Genomic DNA, 17,922 nt, shown 5'->3' with positions numbered 1-17,922 from the left:
CTATTGCATTTTTCATTTCATTCACTGAATTCTTCAGCTCTAAAATTTCTGTTTCGTCCTTTTTATGATTTCTATCTCTTTGCTAAATTTCTCATTTTATTCATAGATTGCTTTCCTGATTTTGTTGAATTGTCTTTTCATGTTTTCTTGTAGCTCATTGAGTTACCTCAAAACAGCAATTTAGAATAATTTATAATCTAGATTACAAAATTCTGTGTCTTTGAGTTCTCAACAATTGGAGGATTATTATCTTTTGGTGATGATATGTGTCCTTGATTCTTCATGCTTTTAGAGTTTTGCATTGCTGCTTTCACATTTGAGGTAGTAGACACACTCTCAAATTTTTACTAGTTGCCTTCAGGTGGGATATATAGTTCATTGGTCCTATTATATGAGGAGCTTCTCTGACCTTCTATGGGCACACCCCCTCCACACTTCTTAGTTCCTCTTGTGGAAGAATTCTTAAGCTTTTGTGTCTTCTCTGGTTCTTAAGATTCACCAGGCTGGCTACTGAAAACCTAGCTTTTGTTTTCCAAAAGGTGGTGCTACAGCTGGTTTGTGATTTCTCCCTTGCTCACAGACCCTGGTCTCATTTTCTGAGTGCACTCCATTTAGCAGAGCTGGCTCTCCCACACACTGCACTAAGGAGCACATACCAGGGACCAGACAGAATTGAGGGAGGTGTGGGTTTAGCACTTGGGGCATTGAAAGTGCCTGCGGGGCGCCTGGGTGGCTCAGACAGTTAAGCGTCTGCCTTCGGCTCAGGTCATGATCTCAGGGTCCTGGGATCGAGTCCCGCATCGGGCTCCCTGCTCCTTGGGAGCCTGCTTCTCCCTCTGCTTCTCTCTCTCTCTCTCTCTGTCTCTCATGAATAAATAAATAAAATCTTTAAAAAAAAAAAAAAGAAAGAAAGTGCCTGCGGACCTGATGGGGGGAATGTCTACCATGTTTTCTTGTATGCAAATTGTTGCCTTTACCACTCCAGAACCAATGTACCCATGAATGACTTAAAAGGCTCCATTTGGAACCGAAATTTGGTTTAGAAACTGTATTCTCATTATATCAGAGTCAAAAACTTGAGACCATCTCTGTATGTTCCAGTTAAGCAGCAGCCTTCAGAACCATGGGATGTCCTCATACAAAGAAGGAGAAGTAGTCAGCTAAGAAAATTGTCACGTGGTTGAGATGAATGGAAAGGGGGAGGATACGACAGAGAATGAGAGGCAAGCCCAAAGGAATGCCAAAAGTCAAAAGCAAAGAAAATTAATCTTCCCTTAAGTTCAAGAGGCAAACTCAGGGATGACAGTGGGAAATAAAGCTAAGGAAGAAGGCATGTGAGTGTAGAAATGAAGTTCAATTTATTAGTTATGTATCTGTTTAACTGTGTGTAATACAAACCCAGTCACAGAGAGTTAGCTACATAGGTGTTTATATTTTTTACAAAACAAGAAGTCCAGAGGCAGGGAGTCCAAAAGTAAACATGTCAGCAACAGCACATAGTCTTTAACCTCCTGCTTTGCCATCATTAACAAATGGCTTTCCTCCCATGGTCACCTTAAGATTGAACAATGACTGGTCCACCTCCCAGTTTCCTGTTCATTTTCCAGGGAAGATAAAGAGGAAGAGGAAAAAAAGAGGAGGAGGAGAAAGAGGAGGAAGAGGAGGAAAACAAGAATAAGACATATAGGAGGGGCACCTGGGTGGCTCAGTCATTAACCGTCTGCCTTTGGCTCAGGTCATGATCCCAGGGTCCTGGGATCAAGCCCGCATCAGGCTCCCTACCCCGCGGGAAGCCTGCTTCTCCCTCTCCCACTCTCCCTGCATGTGTTCCCTCTCTCGCTGTGTCTCTCTCTGTCAAATAAATAAATAAAATCTTAAAAAAAAAAGCTTTAAAAAAAAAGAATAAGACATATAGGAAATGAGAACTAATAATCAAGAATAGAATGCACAGTTTTGAAAAAGTGAAACATCTCAAAAATCCCCAGCTTTTCAATCATGTCTTGCTGACCAGATATGTGTCCCATGACCACATCCTGGCTAGAAGGGAGGCTGGGAAATGTTATCTTTCAGCAGCATACAAAATCAGGGTTATATTTATTAGGAAAAGGGAAAAAATGAATATTATGTAGGGAATTAAAATCAGAAGGCATATTACCACAGTCAGGGTTAGATGCCCAAGCCTTATTTTAGTGAGTGTCACCTTTTAGTTTGGGGTTTTGTTGGCTTAACTGAAGTCCAAGCAGGTTTACAAAACCCTGGACTCCCTCTGAATTCAATGTGATAAAAGGAAAATACCCAACAAAGAAATTATTGGAGAATATTCAGATAGAACTCATATAAGCATTCTATATCTTTAATTATAAAACTAAAATTAAATAATGGGAATCAAGGAGTCAAGGATTCAAATTGAATGAACCAAGCAGATATAAAAGAAAGCAAAGTTGTGCTCTTGTGATCCGAAGGTAAATCTCAAGCAAAAAATATTAAGTAAAGAACACTTTAAAATCCTAAATGTTATGAATCATAATGAAGATCCATACAGCTATTAATATTTATGCGCCCAATGGCACATCAACCACTTTCACAAAGCAGAAACTACATGAGATTAAAGAAGAAATAGTCAGAAACACTAATAATGTGAAATGTTAACCCTCCTCTCTTAACCCAAGATAGAGGCAGTGACGTAAAAAAATTAGGATACAAAAGACCTAACAACATAACAACATAATCAATAATCTAAATTTTGAATTCTATGAAAGAGGATACATGTTTTCCAAAATGGAATGGAAAATTCACAAAAATTGACCACAGAGTAGGCAAACATCAATATTTGTACAATTATTGTACTCTGACCACAATGCAACATAACTAGAACAAATTTTAAAAATTGTTTTTAAAAGCTTTTTTTATACCTGGACATTAAAATACATAATGTTAAGCAATTCTTGGGTGAAAGAAAAATTACAATACAAAATTGTCAGAGCTTATAGAAAATAACAACAGTGACAGTGTTACACATCAGAATTGAAAGAACATTATTAAAGCACAGCTGCAAGGGAAATTCTTACTATTAAATATTTGTAATCAATTACCAAAAAAATGCACTGAAGACAGATTAAACATGCAACTCAAAAAGCTAGAAAGAGACACAAAGTAAACAGGAAAAAAAGGAAAGAAATTAATAAAGAAAAAAGCAAAATAATGAGATAAAAAATAAATAATAGAACTTATGATGAAATAAAAATACTGGTTCTTTGGAAGAAAAATCAGCAAAATTGACAAATAACTGAAAACCCTGTTTTTTTAAAGAGAAAACATAAATACCATAATAAGAAATGATAACGGTAAATAATTATCAAAGTAAAAAAAATTAAAAATTGAGACTAATTTGAACAACTCTATGTCAATGCATTTAAAAATGGATTTTAAAAATAAAATTATAGGAAAATACAGTTAACCAAAATTGTTCCCAATATAGATGGACACTCTAGAGAGATCATTTTCCACTAAAGAATAGAGAAAAATTTTAAAGATGTCCCTACAAAAAGCATGATTTCCCTACAAAAAAACCAGATGATTTCACAATGGATTTCTACTTAACCTTGAAGCATCAGATAATCAATTATATTTAAGCTATCCCAGAATACTGAAAACACAAAAAGCTTGTAAATTCTTTTTCTAAAATGAATGAGTATAACATTGATACTAAAATATGAAAACAAGGGGCACGTGGGTAGCGCATTTGGTTAAGCGTCGGACTCTTGATTTCGGCTCAGGTCATGATCTCAGGGTTGTGAGATCAAACGCAGTGTCAGGCTCTGCACTCAGTGTGGAGTCTGCTTAAGATTCTCTCCTTTTGCCCTTCCCCCTCTTTTCTTTCTTTCTAAGATAAATAATTTAAAAATTAAAAAAAAATCAAATATGAAAACAAATTGCACAGAATTCTACAGATGAATTTCACTTATAAACCTAGATTCAAATTATCTTAAAAAAAGAATCCAACTGGGGGGGCAGAGCAAGATGGCGGAGGAGTAGGAGACCTGGATTTCGTCTGGTCTCAGGAATTCAACTAGATAGGGATCAAACCATTCTGAACACCTACAAACTCAACAGGAGATCTAAGAAAAGAATAGCAGCAACTCTCTGAACAGAAAAGTGGCCACTTTCTGGAAGGTAGGACGTGCAGAGAAGTGAATCCGAGGCAATATTCGGGAGGATAGATGGCGGGGGAGGGGGCCTCCATCAGCCACTTCTGGCAAGTGATAGAGCCGGGGAGCACAAAATCAGAACTTTTAGAAGTCGGCTCCACTGAGGGACGTCACTCCAGTGGCTAAGCGGAGGGTGGAACCCTCGCTGGGACAGTGTGGTCTCAGGACTCTTGGGGTCACAGAAAGACCAGGGGTGCCTGAGTGCGGCAGAGCTCCCAGGTATCGGAGCAGGGAAGCCGGCTGCAGAGGCGGAGCCCAGGCGTGGGCCCTCAGCTCGGGGTTGCCATAAACTGGGTTGCCATAAACTGTGATCCGTGGCACAGTCGGGCCACTGCTCTTCCAGCAGGGACCCAACAAGTGGCAGATCTGGGGAGAGTCCCCTTCCTTCCTTGAGAGGAGTGGTAAGGAGCACACCTCAGGATCTGCTGGGTTTGGAGACTCCACACGGGGCGGGTGCCAGAGATAGAAATGCTGGGTGAGCACAGAGTGCAGCTGGAGACCGGGGAGACGGGAGTGACTGACTGCTTTTCTCTGGGGGCTCACTGAGGAGTAGGCCCTGAGTTCTTGGCTCCTCTGGGATGGAGATTGGGAGGCCGCCATTTTCACTCTCGTCCTCCAAAGCTGCACTGAAAGCTTGCAGGGAACAAAAGCTCCCAAGAACAAACCCGAGCAGATTACTTAACTCAGACCTGGCGGGGGCGCGGCAATTCCGCCTCCGGCAAAGACATTTGGGAACCACAGCAACAGGCCCCTCCCCCAGAAGATCAGCAAGAACAGCCAGCCAAGACCAAGTTTAGCAGTCAATGAGAATGACAGAACTCCAGCAGTAGGGGAATACAGCACATAGAATTCATGTCTTTTTTCCCATGATTCTTTAGTCTTTCAAGGTTAATTTTTTTTAACTTTCTTTTTCTTTTGAATTTTTCTTTTTCCCTTTTTCAACCAACATCTTATCAATCCCTTTTTTAAAAAGTGTTTTTTTATTTTTCACTTTTAGAGTCATATTCTATCCCTTCATAGTGGTTAATCTCATTTTTGGTATAGATATATAAGTTGTTCTCTCTTTAAAATTTTGGGATAGAGTTTCTTCTAACAGGCCAAAATATACCCTAAATCTCTAGTGTATGGCTTTGTTTTAGTCTCCTACATGATCACATTCTCTCCTTTTTTTTTTTTAAATCCTCCTTTTTTTTTTTAACCAACTTCTTATCTTATCAATTCCTTTTATGAAATCTTTTATAATTTTCATCTTTACAGTCATATTCCATCCCTTCATCATATTAACCCTTATTTTTGTACATATATAAGTTTTTCTTTCTTTAAAATTTTGGGAGGCACTTTCTTCTAACAGACCAAAATATGCCCAAAATCTAGTGTGTACCACTGATCCATGCACCAGCCTGATCACTCTGATTATATTCTGTTTTTTGTGTTTGTTTGTTTGTTTTTATCTTTTTTTTTTTTCTTTTTCTTTCTGTCCCTTTCTTTTCCCCCGGTTTCAGGTCTCTTCTGATTTATTTAGTGTATATTTTTCTGGGGCTGTTGTTACCCTGTTAGCATTTTGTTCTCTCATTCATCTATTCTCCTCTGGACAAAATGACAAGATGGAAAAAATCACCTCAAAAAAAAAAAGAACAAGAGGCAGTACCAATGGCCAGGGACCTAATCAATACAGACATTAGTAAGATGTCAGAACTAGAGTTCAGAATGATGATTTTAAAGATACTAGCTGGGTTTGAAAAAAGCATGGAAGATATTAGAGAAACCCTTTCTGGAGAAATAAAAGAACTAAAATCTAGTCAAGTCGAAATCAAAAAGGCTATTAATGAGGTGCAATCAAAAATGGAAGCTCTAACTGCTAGGATAAATGAGGCAGAAGAGAGAATTAGTGATATAGAAGACCAAATGATGGAAAATAAAGAAGCTGAGAAAAAGACAGATAAACAACTACTGGATCATGAAGGGAGAATTCAAGAGATAAATGATACCATAAGATGAAACAATATTAGAATAATGGGGATCCCAGAAGAAGAAGAAAGAGAGAGAGGCACAGAAGGTATATTGGAGCAAATTATAGCAGAGAACTTCCTTAATTTGGGGAAGGAAAAAGGCATTAAAATGCAGGAAACACAGATAACCCCCCTCAAAATCAATAAAAATAGGTCAACACCCTGACATCTAATAGTAAAACTTACAAGTCTCAGAGACAAAGAGAAAATCCTGAACGCAGCTTGGGAGGAGATCTGTAACCTACAATGGTAGAAACATTAGATTGGCAACAGACCTATCCACAGAGACCTGGCAGGCCAGAAAGGACTGGCATGATATATTCAGAGCACAAAATGAGAAAAATATGCAGCCAAGAATACTATATCCAGCTAGGCTGTCATTGAAAATAGAAGGAGAGATAAAAAGCTTCCAGGACAAACAAAAACTAAAGGAATTTGCAAACACAAAACAAGCCCTACAAGAAATATTGAAAAGGGTCCTCTTAGCAAAGAGAGAGCCTAAAAGTAACATAGACCAGAAAGGAACACAGACAATATACAGTAATAGTAAAAACAAGAAAGGTCTCAAATACACAACCTAACCCTACACCTAAAGGAGCTGGAGAAAGAACAGCAAATAAAGCCTAAATCCAGCAGGAAAAGAGAAGTAATAAAGATCAGAGCAGAAATCAATGAAATAGAAACCAAAAGAACAGTAGAACAGATCAGTGAAACTAGGAGCTGGTTTTTGAAAAAATTAACAAGATTGACAAACCCCTGGCCAGACTTATCAAAAAGAAAAGAGAAATGACCCAAATAAATAAAATCATGAATGAAAGAGGAGAGATCACAACCAACACCAAAGAAATACAAACAATTCTAAGAACATATTATGAGCAACTATATGCCAGCAAATTAGATAATCTGGAAGAAATGGATGCATTCCTAGAGATGTAAAAACTACCAAAACTGAACCAGGAAGAAATAGAAAACCTGAACAGACCTACAACCACTAAGGAAATTGAAGCAGTCATCAAAAATCTCCCAACAAACAAAAGCCCAGGGCCAGATGGCTTCCCAGGGGAATTCTACCAATCATTTCAAGAAGAATTAATACCTATTCTTCTGAAACTGCTCCAAATAATAGAAATGGAAGGAAAACTTCCAAACTCATTATTTGAGGCCACCATTACCTTGATCCCAAAACCAGAAAAAGACCCCATCAAAAAGGAGAATTAATAGACCAATATCCTTGATGAACATGGATGCAAAAATTCTCACCAAAATACTAGCCAGTAGGATCCAACAGTACATTAAAAGGATTATTCACCACGACCAAGTGGGATTTATCCCTGGGCTGCAAGGTTGGTTCAACATCCGCAAATCAATCAATGCGATACAATACATTAATCAAAGAAAGAACAAGAATCATATGATCCTCTCAATAGAAAGAGCATTTGACAAAGTACAGCATCCTTTCTTGATTAAAACTGTTCAGAATATAGGGATAGAGGGTACATACCTCAATATCATAAAAGCCATCTATGAAAAACCCACAGCAAATATTGTTCTCAATGGGGAAAAACTGAGAGCTCTCCCCCTAAGGTCAAGAACACGGCAGGGATGTCCACTATCACCACTGCTATTCAACATAGTACTAGAAGTCCTAGCCACAGCAATCAGACAACAAAAAGAAACAAAAGGCATCGGAATCAACAAAGAAGAAGTCAAACTCTCACTCTTTGCAGATGATACGATACTTTATGTGGAAAACCCAAAAGACTCCACCCCAAAACTGCTAGAACTCATACAGGAATTCAGTAAAGTGGTAGGATATAAAATCAATGCACAGAAATCAGTGGCATTCCTATACACCAACAACAAGACAGAAGAAAGAGAAATTAAGGAGTCAATCCCATTTACAATTGCACCCAAAACCATAAGATACCTAGGAATAAATCTAACCAAAGAGGAAAAGTGTCTGTACTCAGAAAACTGTAAAATACTCATGAAAGAAATTGAGGAAGACACAAAGAAATGGAAAAACGTTCCACGCTCATGGATTGGAAGAACAAATATTGTGAAGATGTCAATGCTACCTAGAGCAATCTACACATTTAATGCAATCCCCATCAAAATACCATCAACTTTTTTCAAAGAAATGGAACAAATAATCCTAAAATTTGTATGGAACCAGAAAAGACCCCAAATAGCCAGAGGAATGTTGAAAAAGAAAAGCAAAGCTGGCGGCATCACAATTCCAGACTTCAAGCTCTATTACAAAGCCATAATCATCAAGACAGTATGGTACTGGAATAAAAACAGACACATAGATCAATGGAACAGAATCAAGAGCCCAGAAATGGACCCTCAACTCTATGGTCAACTAATCTTCGAAAAAACAGGAAGGAATGTCCAATGGAAAAAAGACAGTCTCTTCAACGAATGGTGTTCGGAAAATTGGACAACCACATGCTGGAGAATGAAACTGGACCGTTTCCTTACACCACACACAAAAATAGACTCTAAATGGTTGAAAGACCTAAATATGAGACAGGAGTCCATCAAAATCCTAAAGGAGAACACAGGCAGCAACCTCTTGGACCTCAGCCACAGCAGCTTCTTCCTAGAAACATCACCAAAGGCAAGGGAAGCAAGGGCAAAAATGAACTATTGGGACTTCATCAGGATGAAAAGCTTTTGCACAGGAAAAGAAACAGTCAACAAAACCAAAAGACAACCGACAGAATGGGAGAAGATATTTGCAAATGACATATCAGATAAACGGTTAGTATCCAAAATCTATAAAGAACTTATTAAACTCAACACCCAAAGAACAAATGATCCAATCAAGAAATGGGCAGAAGACACGAACAGACATTTTTCCAAAGAAGATATCCAAATGGCCACCAGACACATGAAAAAGTGCTCAACATTGCTTGGCACCAGGGAAATCCAAATCAAAACCTCAATGAGATACCACCTCACACCAGTCAGAATGGCTAAAATTAACAAGTCAGGAAATGACAGATGTTGGCGGGGATGCGGAGAAAGGGGAACCCTCCTACACTGTTGGTAGGAAGGTGAGCTGGTGCAGCCACTCTGGAAAACAGTATGGAGGTTCCTCAAAAAGTTGAAAATAGAGCTACCATACGACCCAGCAATTGCACTACTAGGTATTTACCCCAAAGATACAAATGTAGGGATCCAAAGGGGTACGTGCACCCTGATGTTTATAGCAGCAATGTCCACAATAGCCAAATTATGGAAAGAGCCAAGATGTCCATCAACAGATGAATGGATAAAGAAGATGTGGTATATATATATATAGATATATATATACATATATATATACATATATATATATGTATATCTATCTATCTATCTATATATATATATGAAATATTATGCAGCCATCAAAAGGAATGAAAGCTTGCCATTTGCAACAACGTGGATGGAATTGGAGGGTATTATGCTGAGCGAAATAAGTCAGTCAGAGAAAGACATATATAATATGACCTCATTGATATGAGGAATTCTTTTTTTTTTTTTAAGATTTTATTTATTTATTTGAGAGAGAGTCAGAGAGAGAGAGAGAGAGCACAAGAGGGAGGAGCGGGAGAGGGAGAAGCAGACTCCCTGCTGAGCAGGGAGCCTGATGCGGGACTCGATCCAGGGACTCCAGGATCATGACCTGAGCCGAAGGCAGTCACTTAACCAACTGAGCCACCCAGGCGCCCGATATGAGGAATTCTTAATTTCAGGAAACAAACTTGAGGGTTGCTGGAGTGGTGGGGAGTGGGAGGGATGAGGTGGCTGGGTGATAGACACTGGGGAGAGTACATGCTATGGTGTGCTATGATGAAGTCCCAATAGTTCATTTTTGCCCCTGCTTCCCTTCCCTTGCCTGAGGTCGAAGACTGTTGGATCACAGACCTGTACCTCTGAAACAAATAATACATTATATGTTAAAAAAAAAAAAAAGAAGAAGATAGCAGGGAAGAATGAAGGGGGGAAAATCAGAGGGGGAGACGAACCATGAGAGACCATGGACTCTGAGAAACAAACTGAGGGTTCTAGAGGGGAAGGGGTGGGGGGATGGGTTAGCCCGGTGATGGGTATTAAAGAGGGCACGTTCTGCATGGAGCACTGGGTGTTAAACGCAAACCATGAATCATGGAACACTACATCAAAAACTAATGATGTAATGTATGGTGATTAACATAACATAATAATTTAAAAAATGGGTAAAAAAAAGAATCCAACTGTTCATTAAAAATAATATAATGTGGAGAAATCAGAACCCTTGTGCACTGTTGTTGGGATTGTAAAATGGTATAGCTCCTGTGGAAAATAGTATGACAGTTCCTAAAAACGTTAAAAATAGAATTATCATAAAACCCAGCAATTCCACTTCTGGGTACATACCCCAAACCATAGAAAGCATGATCTCAAAGACATTTGTCCATGCATATTCATAACAGCATTATTCACAATAGCTAAAACATGGAAACCAACCAAGTGCTTATTGACTGATGAATGGATAAGCAAAATGTGTCATATACATATAATAGAAAGTGATTCAGCCTTGGGGCGCCTGGGTGGCTCAGTCAGTTAAGTGTCTGCCTTCCGCTCAGGTTCTGATCTCAGGGTCTTGGGATGGAGCTCCGTGTCAGTCTCCCTGCTCAGCGTGGAGTCTGCTTCTCCTTCTTCTTCTGCTCCTCCCCCCAGCCCCCGCTCATGTGTGCTCTCCCTCTCTCTCAAATAAATAAATAAATCCTAAAAAAAAAAGTGATTCAGCCTTAAAAATGAAGGAAATTCTGCAATATGCTACAACATGGATGAAACTTGACATTATGTTGAATGAAATAAGTCAGTCACAAAAAGATAAATACTATATGATTCTGCTTGATGTATTTGGAGTAGTTAAAATCATAAAGACAAAAATGGTAATGGTGGTTGCCGGGGACTGGGCGAAGGGGAGAATGGGAAGTTTTTGTTTATTAAGTATAGAATTTCAGTTTTTCAAAAGAGTTATGGGTATGGATGATGTTGATGATTGCAAAACAACATGAATGTCTTTATTACACTGCATTGTATGTACACTTCTAAATGGTTAAGATGGTAAATTTAAAGTTACGTGTATTTTACCACAATAAATATGTGTGTGTGTGTTTGTGTGTGTGTGTGTGCGTAATGACCAATGGAAATTATGCTTTGGCTGTAAAGCAGTTCAATATTAGAAAGCCCCTTAATATAATTCATCATATGAATAGGCATGAGAAACCATAATATCATCTCCATAGATGCCAAAAAGTCACACATAACAATATTGAATCCTCATCCATGATAAGATAGATATTGATGGATATTTTTTAAATATGACAAAACATATACTAGCCCCAAAGTTTGCAGTTTACTTAATGCTAAATATTGGGGGCGCCTGGGTGGCTCAGTCGTTAAGCACCTGCCTTCAGCTCAGGTCAGGATCCCAGGGTCCTGGGATGGAGCCCCGCGTCAGGCTCCCTGCTCCGCGGGAAGCCTGCTTCTCCCTCTCCCACTCCCCCTGCTTGTGTTCCTTCTCTCACTCTGTCTCTCTCTGTCAAATAAATAAATAAAATCTTAAAAATAAATAAATAAATAGATAGATAGATAAATAAATAAATAAATAAATAAATAAATAAATATTGGAGAAATTCCCATTAGATTCAGAAACAAGGAAAAGCTATGCATTATTTTGGCTACTGTTTAACATTGTCTTGGAGGTACTAAGAAATTTTAAAAATTAAGGTAATTAAGAGAAAGTACGTAACAAAAAAAGGATATAATAAAACTATATCTACTTAAAGATGATCTGTTTGTATATCTGAATAACTCAAAAGAATAAATGGAAAAATACTACAAACAATAAGGTAATTTAGTATATTAGAAGATATAAAATAAACATACAAAATCAATAACCTTCAGAAAGAAAAAAAAACAAGAGAAATACATCAATTCTTGTTAACTCATAGTAGTTATGCTACATAAAATCACCATGAACACTGAATTAACGAATACTGAACTCCTAGGGGAAATAGAGAATTAAGTTCCCACAAGCCTCCATTTTTGTCAACCAAAACACCACTTGCCTTATATAGGTTTGTTTGCCAATGCCCTTGTAAAACAACTCTCTCTCATAAGCATTGAAAATCTCCTCTTCCATATAGTTCTTTTCCTTATAACACTTAGCAGGTATTTTAAAAATTTTTCTACAGTCCCCTGATTACAACCTGCCTTGTTTACTTACAAGTTTACCATTTTCTGTACCAGATCTCCTTCCGAAACATGTGAGCCAACTGGCAGTAACTGAGAAGGGTTTAACATTTTCTTGACCCTGGGTACCTTGACCATGCAGCTCTTTAGTTTTCAGTCCTGCAACAGTGCTATCCCCTATGCTTTTTTTTTTTTTTTTAAGTCACTCATTATCTCATGAATCCGGAAATTTAGCTACTTTTTGCACTTAGGAACACTAGGCAATACTTTGGGACTATATAAACAGAGAAGTCACCAACAAAAGTACAAAAAATGTGAAGAACATGACACTAAATAGACCACAAAAAAAGACATATTTACAGTATGAGAGTTGAAACAAAAAGGCAGAATATCACCTTTTTTGATCTCAGGAATGTGTGCATAGAGCTACTCAAATTTTTCACCAATCTGTGCATGTCTATGAATAACCATGAAATTGCTGTGTTGATTTTGGGGTTACAAATAAATTTTAGTCAGTAGGTGAATTTACAAATATGGAATCAGCAAATAATGAGGACCGACTGTAAGAGAACCACAGCAAGATGGCAGATATAATCCCAATTATACTAGTTTTATATTAAATGCAAATGAATTAAATATTCATATTGAAGCCTAAGTTATCCAATTGGATAAAAAAATATCCAACCAACTATTACTATTCTATACATAAAGACATAAGAAGCTAAAATAAAAAGACTATAAAAGTTAACAACATGCAAATGCTTACATAAGAAAGCTTGTGTGGCTATATTAATAACAGGAAGTAGACTCTAAAGAAACCAGCATTGGGCGCCTGGGTGGCTCAGTTGGTTAAGCAACTGCCTCCGGCTTGGTTCATGATCCTGGAGTCCCAGGATCGAGTCCCATATCAGGCTCCTCGCTCTGCGGGGAGTCTGCTTCTCCCTCTGACCCTCCCCCCTCTCATGCTCTCTCTCTCTCATTCTCTCTAATAAATAAAATAAAATATTAAAAATAAAGAAAGAAAGAAACCAGCATTATTAGAGATAAAGAGGAATATTTAAATATGATGAGGTAATCAATATCCCATTGGGGATATATATCAATTCTAAATTTTTATGCAACAAAAAGCATCTATTCAAAAATAGATGAGATCTAAAATGACAGAATTAAAAGTAGAGAAAATTTCAATCATAGTGAAAGACATAAACACCCTGGCCAATAGTTGACAGAACAATAGCTGAAAAATCACAAAATAATTTTAACATTTATAGAACATCATACTTTGTAACAATAGAATGAATATTCTAAGTGCACATAGAATATTTACTAAATTAACTTTATGTTGATCAAGTCTTCAATAAATTTCAAAGATTCTAACCACCGTACAATTAAGATAGAAATCAAAAACAAAAGATACCTTAGAAATTCATAACTGCCTGAAACTAGGCAATAACTTCTAAATAACACATGGGTTAAAGAAGTAATCATAAGGGAAATTTTAAAAGATTTCTGAACTCTATGATAATGAATATACAAAAAATAGACTGAAGAGACAACTAAAGCAGTGTTTAAGGTTAAAATATAGCCTTAAAAGGATTTGTTAGGAAAGAACAAAGTTTGAAAATCAATAGCCTAAGTTTTTACCTCAAAAAGGACACCAAATCTCAAAAATTAAAATAAAGGAAAATTTAAAAGATGGGAGAAAATAATTATAAATAAAGTTGGCAATAAAAATTAACAAAGCCAACAAATTCTTTGACTAGATTACTAAAACTAAAATATCACTAGCAAGACTAAGCAAGAAGAAAAGGAGGAAAAATTACCTATAATAAAAGGGGACATCTCTAAAGATGTTACAGACCCAAAAAGGGTAATAAGAATATATTATGTAAAATTACATGCCTGATAAATTTGACAATTAGATGAAATGGACAAATTTCTTCTAAAAATGTAACTAAAATAGACACAAGTAATTGGAAAATCTTAATAGTTCTCCATTTTGGAAATTGGATCTATTCTATTATTTATATACCAAAACTACTTACACATTTGTCCTTTGACTCAAACAGCCCTGGTTCTAGAAAGATACACACTCAAAAGTTTTAAAACTACATATGAATAAGGTTATTCCTTGTGCATTTTGATTGTTCTTTGTAAAAAAAATCAGAAACAATCTGAATATCCATCTATTGGATACTGGGTGAATGAATCAAGATACAGCCATGAAGTAGGGAACAATATAGTCATTTAAAAAAAAAAAAGAATTTTAGGGCGCCTGGGTGGCTCAGTTGGTTAAGCGACTGCCTTCGGCTCAGGTCATGGATCGAGTCCCGCATCGGGCTCCCTGCTCGGCGGGGAGTCTGCTTCTCCCTCTGACCCTCCCCCCTCTCATGCTCTCTCTCTCTCATTCTCTCTCTCAAATAAATAAATAAAATCTTTAAAAAAAAAATTAAAAAAAAGAAAGAATTTTAGTTCATTAAGATAGGCTTGTCTTTAGTAGTATTATTAGTGTAATAATTCTGAAACTGTTAGGAATCCGGTTCTCCATGCATGAGAAAGGAGAAACAACTACGGAATCAGAAAGGTGAACAAGTACTAGGAGGACTTGGAGGTATTAGTATGTGTGTGTGTGCATGAGTATATGTGAGTGCATGAATGAGATGTAAGTGTACATGTATGTATATATTTGCTGAGAGTTTGGCTAAACTACATAATACACTAGGCCCTCCCTGGAGTGCATGCCCAGATAGCAGCTGCAGAGTTACAAGTAAATATAAATCCCTGCTATGTGTACTCTAAAAGTTCTCTTGATAAACATTCTCCCCACTGCCCAGGGCTTTCCTCCCTGTGCACCACCGAAATAAGACCCCCATGAGGCTTACCAAAACCCTGCTCTTTTAGTTTGAATTGATCATTCAACAACCCCAAAGCACCCCACTCTCAAACCCTAACAAAGGTTTGTGTCCCAGGTCCTCATGCTCTCCGTCTGCCTGCACCCTGCATTGACTTCCTGTGTGGCCCTCTCCAAGGCATGTGGTGTACCCCTCCTCCGGGACCTGTGAGTGATAAACTTCTCTATTTCACTTTCTTTTGTGGTCTTTTCTTGAACCTTGGGTCCCCATTCCACACCGCAGGGTTTTTACTTAACAGATGTTAATTTAACAAAGCCACAACACACACACACAGAGGATTTCAAATACCATTTCCCACCAAAAAATCAAGAGCTCCTTGGAGAAATGCTTGGTTCCCCTGAGAGATGTAATGTGCAAGACGAGCTTGTGCCTGAAAATGAGGAAACGCTCAAAGGCTGAGGGAAGAGGGGTATGAACGTGATAAAATGTTACCAATCAGTGTACCTAGAAAGGGAAGAGTATATGAGTGTTCATTCTGCTATTGTTTCAACTGTTTTGTAGGTTGAATGTTTTTTCTATGTAAAAGATTTTTTAAATATTTATTATCAGTGAAGATTGCTAGGATATCACCATTACTCAAAAAAAATGATAAATGTAAGGAAAGAAGCAGGGATCTGTTATACTTTTCCTGCACAGGTCGTTCTTCAGAGTAACTAAATAGTTGATGAAATATTTTTTATAGAATTCTAGTTAAAAAATAAAAAAGAAATTACAGAGTTCGAAATTTAACCATTTTGCAGTCTTTAATCAAATAGCAGATCCAGACAACAATCATCATCTAAAGATACTAAAACCATTAACTGAAAATATGATGAAGAACTGTGTAGTGCATGGATCAGGCTGACAATATTTGATGTAGTAGAAAGAACCACCCTGAATTAGTCTTAACTAGAACCTGAGCCTGAATCTATGAAACCTCTTAATCTAAATACCAGTTACTAAGAAATATGGGGGAAGCTGTGCGTTAAATGCAAAATGTGAAACATTCTATAGGACAAATTATTCGGCGTCTCTGTCAGATAATTGTTTTAAAAAAAAAGAAACGGATCTGTTACAGAATTTTAACAAGACCTACCTAATAAAGACATGTGTCCCCCAAGACATAGCCATCAAATGCAGTTGTGGTTCTCACTTGGATCTTGATTCAAATAATAGAAATACGTTTTGATAAAATTGGGAAAATTTGAAAATATTTTTGGGTGTTAAATAATATTAAGGAATAGTTGTTAATTGGGGGAACTGATAATGGCATGTATAATGGCACGATAATGTATGTATATCTAAATTATATATATATATAAGGGCGCCTGGGTGGCTCAGTTGGTTAAGCGACTGCCTTCGGCTCAGGTCATGATCCCAGGGTCCTGGGATCGAGCCCCACATTGGGCTCCCAGCTCAGCGGGAAGCCTGCTTCTCCCTCTCCCACTCCCCCTGCTTGTGTTGCCTCTCTCGCTGTATCTCTCTCTGTCAAATAAATAAAATCTTTAAAAATCAAAAAAATTTTAAAAAATTTAAAAAAATAAATTATATATATATATATGCATCTTTAGATATGCATATTGAGAATTTATGGGTGAATGATAATGGGGTTAACTCTAGCCTTTCCTCATTGAAAACAAATGACCAAAAATAGGGAGGGGGATAGATACAACAACACTGGCAAAATATGGATAATTCTTGAGGTTGTGTGACAGGTTTCTTATGCCATTCTTTCTACTTTTCTTGTGTTTGAAAATTCTTATAATAAAAAGAAGAAACATAAGAGATTTGGCTAGGGAGGTAGCAATGGATCTGGGATCCACTGGCAGATCTGAAATATAGTCTAAAGGGAGAACTAATAGAAGTAATTGAACATGGGAGATGAGCAGTAGCATCTTGGTAAGTGTTTGAGGACCCATTCTCTAGAGGACTGGGTTGGGGAGTGAGGGAAGACACTCAATTTGTAGTTTTTGCCAATGTTCATGGTGTGAGCATTCTCCCCATGACCAATCTCACAGTGAACACAGATTTGGGAAGAAATGTGCACTATAGCCTCTCCCCGGTATGCGAATGCACAGCACGCCATCATTCCATAGGATGAGGCAACGTGATGTATCAAGCGTTACTGCTAAGTTTCTGTCTTCAGCAATTGGGCAGTGCAGCTGAGACATGATGTTAGGTGAGTGAGAGCTGTGGTAATTTTGTCATTAAAATTAAATATACATTGGAATGGAAGAACCCCGACTTCAGAATAGTGGGTTACCTCTGGCTGGGAGTCAAGATGAGAAGAAGGGGGGACTGGACGAGTGTTTCAATTTCTATGGTGTTTGGAATTTTCTGTTTTAAGATAGGTGGTGAGTTAATGGGTGTTCATTTAATTGTTCTTTATATCTTTTTTATTTCTTAAATGTCTTAAATTTATTCGTAATAAATTATAAATGAAGTGAAGATAAGAGAATGAGAAGGAAAAGCTGGTGTGTTCTAAATTCCCAATAAAATACCCATGGAGACAAAAATGGTGATAATAATGAATAATAATAATAATACATTATTTTGTAGCCATGGCTGGTGATTCTGGTT

The sequence above is a fragment of the Mirounga angustirostris genome, unplaced genomic scaffold (assembly GCF_029215605.1).
Source record: "Mirounga angustirostris isolate CCGP_5_RB_7025 unplaced genomic scaffold, mMirAng1.0.hap1 SCAF_3, whole genome shotgun sequence".
Classification (NCBI taxonomy): domain Eukaryota; kingdom Metazoa; phylum Chordata; class Mammalia; order Carnivora; family Phocidae; genus Mirounga; species Mirounga angustirostris.
The sequence above is the reverse complement of the archived record's forward strand: the minus strand, read 5'-3'. Positions refer to the sequence as shown.